The 11,556-nt window shown below is 34.1% G+C and overlaps 1 protein-coding gene across 1 annotated transcript in view; it reads left to right on the top strand.

Annotated features, from left to right (window-relative positions):
* LOC144553755 (uncharacterized) overlaps positions 1-11,556 on the top strand; it is a 59,275-nt gene that overhangs the window by 44,775 nt on the left and 2,944 nt on the right. The window lies entirely within an intron of this gene.

Below are 11,556 nucleotides of genomic sequence, written 5' to 3'. Positions count from 1 at the left end.
GATGAAGATAATGATGAGTAATTCACAACTATGAATCAAGATTTGACAACACTGGCCCTAGGTTAAGGGAATGGAATACTATTACCTACAAGGTACTTCCTATTATTTAATTTGCTATTTGGAAATAGTGGGCTATTATAAATTTGAGTAAGTATTCCCATCAACCATACAACCAATGTTACTTTTTATCTATATAGAAAATCAGGATGGGATTAGAAATTTCTGTCATGTAAAACAATCAATCCAGAAATTCTTAAGAATGGTAATTTTGTCGATTTTTTTATTAATATCCAATATTAAATAGAAAATTACAAAACTGCCCACATTTTTTGAGGAATTTTAAAAATGCCCAAACCACCGAGAATCATGCCGGTTTTAATTTTTTATTTGATTTGACATCATTCGACAGAGCCAAAGATTAAATTTAAGATTTCTGATTTTCTATTTTAATTAAATAGAAGGTGTTATGATTTTTTATTTTTTCGGTTGAAATATTAGAAATATTTTTATATTTCTTTGAAAATAGATGAAATACTATAGAATAGAATTTATTAGAAAGACTGCGACCAATAACACGGATCAACATTTTTCAGTCAGGGTTTTTTGCTGCTGTAAGAAAAAATGAAATATTTCTTTCTGTGTTATAAAAAAAAATATAAAATGTTTTAGATTTGAGTTATTGATCCCGGTTTAAAAGTCACTTCTGGATAAATAAATAAATTATCGTGGTCCTTCTAGTACATTCAAATTCTAAAGTACTCCATCTATTTTTGTGTTTGTTGTGTAGCGAGGAAGGTTTGCAAGCTAAAGGGTTACTTCACTGCAAGAGAATGCTGGTAATTAAATGAAATTGGGTTTTCAAAACAGTGCCCCTATGAACTAGCAATGCCCAATATTATATTCTTACTATTGATTGAATTTTACTTCTATTTTAAATGTCATTCTTTAATTCAGTAAAGAATGTATAGATGCAATTCCCAAATAACCACTGGAATTTGGTAATTGCATCAAGATTTCTCATACCACTTCGTACCGGTACAATACCAATTGCGCTACTAATGCTGATAAAGCCACACAACATTGAAATTAGATTCTGATTTTCTGTTCAAACAGTTTGTAGTACTCTGTACCAGATGAAATTACAACATTGAATAATGGATCAAGCAGTCTGTATCCAGGGGCGAAGCCAAGATTTTCGTTAGGGGGCAAAAAAATATTAAATCGGGTTTAAATAGCTTATCGGATTTAAACCCATTAACTAATTGGGTACTCGATAAAAAATAATACTTTGACTTGTATTTTCTAATGATCTGACTTGTAATTTCTAATGTTTTAACTTATAATTCTAATAACCAATCATAATTCAAGAAATTTATTTTGATTTTAACACTAAATTTAACCCGAATTACAAATCAAACATTCAGAGGGGAGCAAAAAAATTTCCAGAAGGGGCAAAGTCGATCGGTATCGATAAATCACCACTAAAACTCAAAATCCAGGGGGGGCGGCTGCCCCCCCTGATCTATGTTGGGTCCGCCCCTGTCTGTATCAGTTCACATGCAACAGAGAATAATTACAAACATTGTGTGGTCATTAGTGTGGCAAGTGTAGACTACAAATATATCATTTATTATTCTTTATAGCTGAACAATTTGCATACATACCGATTATAATTATTGCATAGAAAGATTCACATGCAACAGAACCAGCCCAATGCTAATAGTGTTCTTTGAATGAGGCTATGATACCATGCATAGCACGGATTGGTCCATACTATGGATCAATATCTCCATTTCAAAGTCAAAACAGTCCATCTAAACCGTTCATCATGATTCCATATTAAAATGTATGTGGAGACCAAATTATATATGTATATATTTTTTTTACAATTTGTTTAGATAGGTAGAAAATCACTTAAGCTAAAGAATTTTGGACCGTTCGAAAGCAGTGATTCTTAACCTATATAAAAAAATACTAAATAATTCTGAAAAATGTAAAATTGGTCTCCAAGTACATTTTAATATGGAGATCATGTTAAGCTACTCAGATCGACTTTTTGGACTTTAAACATGGAGATATCAATCCATAGTACAGACTCATCTGCGCTATGCATAATACCATAGCCTCTCTTAGTGTCACACCCCAAATCCACCGGGTCTGACAGCCTGCCGCGTGTATAAATCAAGCGTCACATATACACGCAAGGCAGTGGATCTTTTATATGCATTGCCAATATCCTCACTCGCTGCGTCCGAGCAACAAACCTGAAAATAATCGGGAGGGTGGGGGTGAGAATAAATTCTCAGTGCGAAATTTGCCACATTTGAATTATTGGACTTGCAATCAAACTCTATATTCAAAAATGAAACCCAAACCAATAACAGTTCAAACAGATATATATTCATAAACATAAATAACAGAATGCCAATGCACGACAACAGTTAAATCAACCTGCAACACAGTTTACGGAATTTCAATATGGATTTCAAAACACAACATATATTCTGGCTTAACTCGATTCCTAACTCAGTTCAATTGGGCTTGTAGCAATTACAGATGTTCTCTCGAGCTGAACCGTTATCAAACCCACATCTGTAGGGTTACAGACGCCTACAGATGGCCAACCGCTGGACCCTTTATCAGACACCCATCTGCAATTGCTGTTTGGCTTAACTGTTTCCTAAGGTCCGGTTACAAGTCACCAATACAGGTCAACTTGACACAAATGCAATCACACGGAATCAAAGTTACCTATACAGGTCAACTTTGCTAAATCTCAAGCAAATATATATCACAGCCACACATACAGCTCAGTCTCGCAAAATCATAACAGGTCAAACGCATAAGTCAGCAGCGTCACCCTATCCAGCCACCTAAACAGGTCGGTCTGGCAAATTCTAACAGGTCAAACGCATAAGTCAGCAGCGTCACCCTATCCAGCCACCTAAACAGGTCGGTCTGGCAAATTCTAACAGGTCAAACGCATAAGTCAGCAGCGTCACCCTATCCAGCCACCTAAACAGGTCGGCCTGGCAAATTCATAAACACAGGTCAACGGATAGGTCACCGTTACCTCATCCAGCCACCTAAACAGGTCGGTCTGGCAGATTCATTCACATCAAGAACAATTAATAGAACTAATCAAATAAATGCCGTACCAACATGCCAATCAATCTTAACCTAACAATTCAATTCATTCTCAGTTATGCAAGAATCAATATGCAGTATGAATTCCAAAATATGCCACAATCAATCATTCAACATGACAAACGAATAAACAGTTTAATTCCTGAAAATAAAGTATCAAACAAGTCCAAGAATCCCGCACCTTATTATGACGAGCGTACCGCTTAATTTAAAGATCAGGCGTCTCGAATTGCCTCGCGAAATCTGGCTCGACTGAGCCTACACCTATATTATACGTATACTTAATTTAAATCATTGTTCGACAATTTATCTGCGTACTTGAGTGATATTATTTTCTTTATACTTTCCTTATCATAATCTTATTTAAAAGCTAAATCAAATTTCAGTTTCTTTTACATTCTAGCATTGGACCCAAGTATGCACAAATATATATATATATATATATATATATATATATATATATATATATATATATATATCATGTCGTTAATCAAACCAATTCAAAGGCAAAGTTATTTAAACTATTTCATTTTAATTCAAGTATAGCCCAACAATAAAGTCACGGCCATCATTCCATATAAATTCACATCTTTTTCATATTGGTCCTCAATTAATCTAATTTCACACATTGGTGTCTACTTTGCAATTCAACCCTTTTATTTAAAATAAAATTTCCCAAGGCTTGTATTTTGCACAAAACAACCCTCAATTTAATTTATTTAATAACAATACATCATTATAAATAAGAACATGGTTTATCAATTATTATATTATTTGTTTCCTTTATATTTATTTTAATCTAATAGTCTAAAATCACGTCCAATAAATCCACTCCAATTCATATAATTTCACATATGGCCGGCCACCATTTCAAACAAATCATTTCTTACATTTTAGCTCCTTTAATTCATACAAATCACAATGGCTATACCTTTTACATTTCCGACCCTTAATAAAAATCATTTGCAACATAGCCCCTTATACTTAATTTATTCTAACAATTCGATCGAGTCGGGAAAATCAACAACCCGTACTTGATAATTAATAAATCACTTCCTACGACATTATTCAATTCATCAAAACACAAATCAAGAATTTTAGAAATTAACCGAAGGAGAAAATGTCGAAAGAAATTGATCGGGTCCGAGGGTTTCGTCTCGCCTTGCGGCCACCTCACTCGAGCACTATCAAGCATCATAATAGCACCAATCAAGCACCGAGACAGCACCAATCAAACCGAGACGACTCACACCGCAACCCTAAAAGCTAGGGTTTCATGGGAGAGAAGGAGAAGCGGGAAAGAGTGAGAGGGGCGGGCTCTGGTGGGTCTGGCGGGTCAGACCGAGAAGGACAGAGAGGAGAGAGTGGGGGCAGCGGCTGCTGGCCGTGGCAGCAGCGGAAGGGGAGGGGTGGGGCCCTGTTTTTGGCGGAAAAAGGGAGGAGAGGGGGCGGGTTTGGGGCTGTCACGGCAGAGAGGAAGAGAGGAGAGCAAGGGGGGCGGGTTTGGTGGTTTCGCCGGCGACGGGAGAGGGGAGGGCGGAGGGGGGCGGAGCCCCCTCTTGGGTTTTGGCGTAGACAGAGGGAAGGGGTCGGATGGAGAGGGGGGGTTCTGTTTGGTCACGTAGAGGGAGGGAGAGGAGAGAAAGAGAGAAGGGAGAGGGGCTATTAAGTGGGGTTGCTTTGAGATTCGTGCTGTGTGGAATCCAAGGGTTGATATAAATTTCAAATTTTAAATTACAATCTTTAAGATCCGTGTTAGATTTAATCGGATGGTCCCAATAATTCAGCATTTCATTATGGTTTCTTTTAATTGGTTTTAATTCCGTTTCTTTCATAAATTCAAATCGAATTTTCATAAAATTTTACAATTAAATTCGTATGTATATTTCGGACCTTTATTTGTCAATTTAAAATCTAAATAATGCATTATCAAACAATATATATATATATATATATCAAATCAAATATCTAAAATTCATAATTGAATGAAATTCATAAGTTTTATATTAATCTTATTGGTACAATAATTTTGTATATTTATTCTCCTAATTAGAACTCAATACAACTATTTATTTTATGTTTTAACCCTCTAAATTTTTAATGTACATAATTTTATGATTCATTTATTTTTCAAAATTTTAGTTTCGTTTTAGTTAATTAACTTTCTATTTAAGCCAAAAGATTGATTTATCAATTTAATCAAGTTTTAAAATTTCTGAATGTAACATTTCTTCCCCCCTAAAAAATGAATTTCGTCCTCGAAATTAAAAACTCAAAATAGAAAATAATATCTTTCTTCCTCTAAAATAGTCAGACCAAAAATTTAGGTGCATAGTTTAACCACTTTAATTAATTGTATAAATTCACCACGCTTCCGCTGCGCTACTCTGATTGTAATATTTTGTATGAAAACTTTTATCAAGAACTTTCAAAATAATTTCTAATGATTGCCATTCGACAAGAATTATAATTTTATTCAAGAATTATTTAACTGGTACCACAACATTAAGATTATTCTAAAATAATTACTTGTTAATTTATTATTACAAGTTCATCTCAATTATAGAATTATAATATATTGCGTACACACGATAACAATTTCGTATCACTAAAATAAAATAAAAACTTTAGATGTGTAGGTAATATAAAACTTAATATTACTCATTCCCTTGCTTTTCTATATTAATTAGAAACAATTAACTTCCTAATATTAAAAATCTTTACAGTTTTAAGTACGTTCATTTATTTGAATCACTAAATAATCACATTATCTTATGCACACATTAATTATTTTCATCTTATCATGCAATAATGATGAACTCTCATTCTACAAAATTATCAAGATTCTTTTCTTGAAACATGCCAAGTTCGCTTAACTTTTATTAACTTTCTCTACCTCTTCTTTTATACATGTAACAATTTACTTTAACAATTTATTACCCTATAGCAGCGGTATATACTTCATTTTGAAATTTTACATATATAGTTTAATAGTAAGGTCAATACTTATATTCCGTACTTAATCGACATATAAACATAATGGTTTAATTAACATATCATGTAATACTTTAGTCTTTTTCTTTTACCATTATTCAAAAATATTAAGTACAGTATAGATTACCATATTTCTCTATTACCAATAAATCCTTAAAAATCATATTCAACTAATAACACTCTTGATGCATATATGCATAGAATTTTATAAACCACTCGTTATATATATATATATTTGTTTCCAACTAGAAGTACTTTGCTCCATTAACTTTAGAATTTTCACATTTTAAATAATATCAATTCATTTGTGAACACTACAGTAGCTACATGATTTTATATACTTAGATAATTTCCTTTCCATTTGTTTGTAGGGATTAATTCCGTTAACATTACAAAACTATCACTTCAAAGTTAACGAGAATGATCAGTATTTATTCCTAGGAATATCAGTATTTTTCTTTGAACATGTCAAGTCCATTTGAAGAATGCTATATAAAATAACTTTTAAAACTTTAAAGTTCCATGGTTAGATCTTAAACAGATTTCAATTCACATCTGGAGAACAAGAATAAAACAAATGTTGACTAATCTCAGTATCAATAAACGGTGCAACAATTTTGAACAGATTTCACAATCACAAAAGAAAACTAATGGATTCAAGGAAATCAAAATTTTGAGTCACATAATTAAATTATTTTCGATTCATGCTTAATCATTAGAGATTCAATTTCAATATATTTATATATTTCCTTGTATTTGTACTTTGACAATCTCTTCTTTTATATACATATTCACTAGAACGTTACTATTTACATTTAGATCAACCATTATAACACGGTCTAGTCTATAATATATTTTCATAGAAATATACCTATGTCATTGATAGTTATAAGTAATCGTCAAAACTAAATTTTGTTTACATTCATTCTCAATATATGTAATAATTTACTTTAACAATTCATAAGCATACTTATATCTTTAGTTTGACAACTCTATTTTCAATTAACGGACAGCCACTACTGTCCCATACCAATGCAAATACGAACTCAATTCCACTCACTCAATCAATTAATTGTATAAACATAAAAATAAATTTTCCTTAATTAACACTTCAAGAATCACTTTTATATTTTCATAAAAATCGATCACGCTCAAGTTAACAGAGAAAATATTGTTATCAATATGTTCTACGTTTAATTTGTGCCCATGTATCTATCACCTTATTTCTGTTTGCTTTTAACAAAAATGAAAAATAAAAACAATATTAGGCTTATGTTGTATTCAAAGAAAATTAACTACATATTATAGCATCATTCAAAACTGAACTCCCATTTCTTCCCTTATCATTTGCTTAACGGTTATTTCATTTCTATAATAGGTCAATACTAAAACTAAATTTTCAACTTTGTTTTTAACCTTGTATCAATTCAAAATAACTTAAGATCATAACATTTAATCTATCATCAACCAGTCACTTATTTATACATAATTTCAGTCTATAGTTTATTGTTCCACGCCAGTAATTAAGAACTAGGTTAATAGACTAGATAATCAATTCATAAACGACACTAATAGTACGATAGGATCTCATAGACGTTCACTCGACAGCGAATGAGTTATTGGCACTGCATATTCATGCTCTGATACCATCTTAACTGTCACACCCCAAATCCACCGGGTCTGACAGCCTGCCGCGTGTATAAATCAAGCGTCACATATACACGCAAGGCAGTGGATCTTTTATATGCATTGCCAATATCCTCACTCGCTGCGTCCGAGCAACAAACCTGAAAATAATCGGGAGGGTGGGGGTGAGAATAAATTCTCAGTGCGAAATTTGCCACATTTGAATTATTGGACTTGCAATCAAACTCTATATTCAAAAATGAAACCCAAACCAATAACAGTTCAAACAGATATATATTCATAAACATAAATAACAGAATGCCAATGCACGACAACAGTTAAATCAACCTGCAACACAGTTTACGGAATTTCAATATGGATTTCAAAACACAACATATATTCTGGCTTAACTCGATTCCTAACTCAGTTCAATTGGGCTTGTAGCAATTACAGATGTTCTCTCGAGCTGAACCGTTATCAAACCCACATCTGTAGGGTTACAGATGCCTACAGATGGCCAACCGCTGGACCCTTTATCAGACACCCATCTGCAATTGCTGTTTGGCTTAACTGTTTCCTAAGGTCCGGTTACAAGTCACCAATACAGGTCAACTTGACACAAATGCAATCACACGGAATCAAAGTTACCTATACAGGTCAACTTTGCTAAATCTCAAGCAAATATATATCACAGCCACACATACAGCTCAGTCTCGCAAAATCATAACAGGTCAAACGCATAAGTCAGCAGCGTCACCCTATCCAGCCACCTAAACAGGTCGGTCTGGCAAATTCTAACAGGTCAAACGCATAAGTCAGCAGCGTCACCCTATCCAGCCACCTAAACAGGTCGGTCTGGCAAATTCTAACAGGTCAAACGCATAAGTCAGCAGCGTCACCCTATCCAGCCACCTAAACAGGTCGGCCTGGCAAATTCATAAACACAGGTCAACGGATAGGTCACCGTTACCTCATCCAGCCACCTAAACAGGTCGGTCTGGCAGATTCATTCACATCAAGAACAATTAATAGAACTAATCAAATAAATGCCGTACCAACATGCCAATCAATCTTAACCTAACAATTCAATTCATTCTCAGTTATGCAAGAATCAATATGCAGTATGAATTCCAAAATATGCCACAATCAATCATTCAACATGACAAACGAATAAACAGTTTAATTCCTGAAAATAAAGTATCAAACAAGTCCAAGAATCCCGCACCTTATTATGACGAGCGTACCGCTTAATTTAAAGATCAGGCGTCTCGAATTGCCTCGCGAAATCTGGCTCGACTGAGCCTACACCTATATTATACGTATACTTAATTTAAATCATTGTTCGACAATTTATCTGCGTACTTGAGTGATATTATTTTCTTTATACTTTCCTTATCATAATCTTATTTAAAAGCTAAATCAAATTTCAGTTTCTTTTACATTCTAGCATTGGACCCAAGTATGCACAAATATATATATATATATATATATATATATATATATATATATATATATATATATATATCATGTCGTTAATCAAACCAATTCAAAGGCAAAGTTATTTAAACTATTTCATTTTAATTCAAGTATAGCCCAACAATAAAGTCACGGCCATCATTCCATATAAATTCACATCTTTTTCATATTGGTCCTCAATTAATCTAATTTCACACATTGGTGTCTACTTTGCAATTCAACCCTTTTATTTAAAATAAAATTTCCCAAGGCTTGTATTTTGCACAAAACAACCCTCAATTTAATTTATTTAATAACAATACATCATTATAAATAAGAACATGGTTTATCAATTATTATATTATTTGTTTCCTTTATATTTATTTTAATCTAATAGTCTAAAATCACGTCCAATAAATCCACTCCAATTCATATAATTTCACATATGGCCGGCCACCATTTCAAACAAATCATTTCTTACATTTTAGCTCCTTTAATTCATACAAATCACAATGGCTATACCTTTTACATTTCCGACCCTTAATAAAAATCATTTGCAACATAGCCCCTTATACTTAATTTATTCTAACAATTCGATCGAGTCGGGAAAATCAACAACCCGTACTTGATAATTAATAAATCACTTCCTACGACATTATTCAATTCATCAAAACACAAATCAAGAATTTTAGAAATTAACCGAAGGAGAAAATGTCGAAAGAAATTGATCGGGTCCGAGGGTTTCGTCTCGCCTTGCGGCCACCTCACTCGAGCACTATCAAGCATCATAATAGCACCAATCAAGCACCGAGACAGCACCAATCAAACCGAGACGACTCACACCGCAACCCTAAAAGCTAGGGTTTCATGGGAGAGAAGGAGAAGCGGGAAAGAGTGAGAGGGGCGGGCTCTGGTGGGTCTGGCGGGTCAGACCGAGAAGGACAGAGAGGAGAGAGTGGGGGCAGCGGCTGCTGGCCGTGGCAGCAGCGGAAGGGGAGGGGTGGGGCCCTGTTTTTGGCGGAAAAAGGGAGGAGAGGGGGCGGGTTTGGGGCTGTCACGGCAGAGAGGAAGAGAGGAGAGCAAGGGGGGCGGGTTTGGTGGTTTCGCCGGCGACGGGAGAGGGGAGGGCGGAGGGGGGCGGAGCCCCCTCTTGGGTTTTGGCGTAGACAGAGGGAAGGGGTCGGATGGAGAGGGGGGGTTCTGTTTGGTCACGTAGAGGGAGGGAGAGGAGAGAAAGAGAGAAGGGAGAGGGGCTATTAAGTGGGGTTGCTTTGAGATTCGTGCTGTGTGGAATCCAAGGGTTGATATAAATTTCAAATTTTAAATTACAATCTTTAAGATCCGTGTTAGATTTAATCGGATGGTCCCAATAATTCAGCATTTCATTATGGTTTCTTTTAATTGGTTTTAATTCCGTTTCTTTCATAAATTCAAATCGAATTTTCATAAAATTTTACAATTAAATTCGTATGTATATTTCGGACCTTTATTTGTCAATTTAAAATCTAAATAATGCATTATCAAACAATATATATATATATATATATCAAATCAAATATCTAAAATTCATAATTGAATGAAATTCATAAGTTTTATATTAATCTTATTGGTACAATAATTTTGTATATTTATTCTCCTAATTAGAACTCAATACAACTATTTATTTTATGTTTTAACCCTCTAAATTTTTAATGTACATAATTTTATGATTCATTTATTTTTCAAAATTTTAGTTTCGTTTTAGTTAATTAACTTTCTATTGAAGCCAAAAGATTGATTTATCAATTTAATCAAGTTTTAAAATTTCTGAATGTAACACTTAGGAATATTATTCTAATATTTTTCTTTATTTACTCAGGACATAATTTTCCTGTTACGTTCATCATTCTACAATAAATTTATACATAAAAATGAAAGAAGGTAAAACGATACCAAAAAAAATTGGACTAATATATTTCTCTTTTAAAACCTTGTCTCTGACAGGGAAACAGAGTAGGTCCGATGGGCATCGGACCTACTTTTGGTTCCAACGGGTTTCCTAACCGTCTGATTGGCTTTAGGATTCGCGCCAGAACTTTCGCGTGTGCTTTAATATTCGTGCGCACAAATCCTGAAGCAAATTATACAGTATATCTGTCCATCGGAACCAAACTAGGTCCGATGGACATCGGACCTACACCTTTCTCCTCTGACAGACAGTAATAGAGGATGTTTCACTAAAGCAACAGATATTCTGTGACCTAGAGAAATACTGCAAGTCGAATTGCGTGCTTGCTTGGACTTCTACAAATCCTTCTAGAATAGACTTGGACTTGATTGGCCAAAGAAGTGCCT

Source organism: Carex rostrata, chromosome 5, assembly GCF_964058835.1.
Source record: "Carex rostrata chromosome 5, lpCarRost1.2, whole genome shotgun sequence".
NCBI classification, from domain to species: domain Eukaryota; kingdom Viridiplantae; phylum Streptophyta; class Magnoliopsida; order Poales; family Cyperaceae; genus Carex; species Carex rostrata.
The sequence above is the reverse complement of the archived record's forward strand: the minus strand, read 5'-3'. Positions and strand labels throughout refer to the sequence as shown.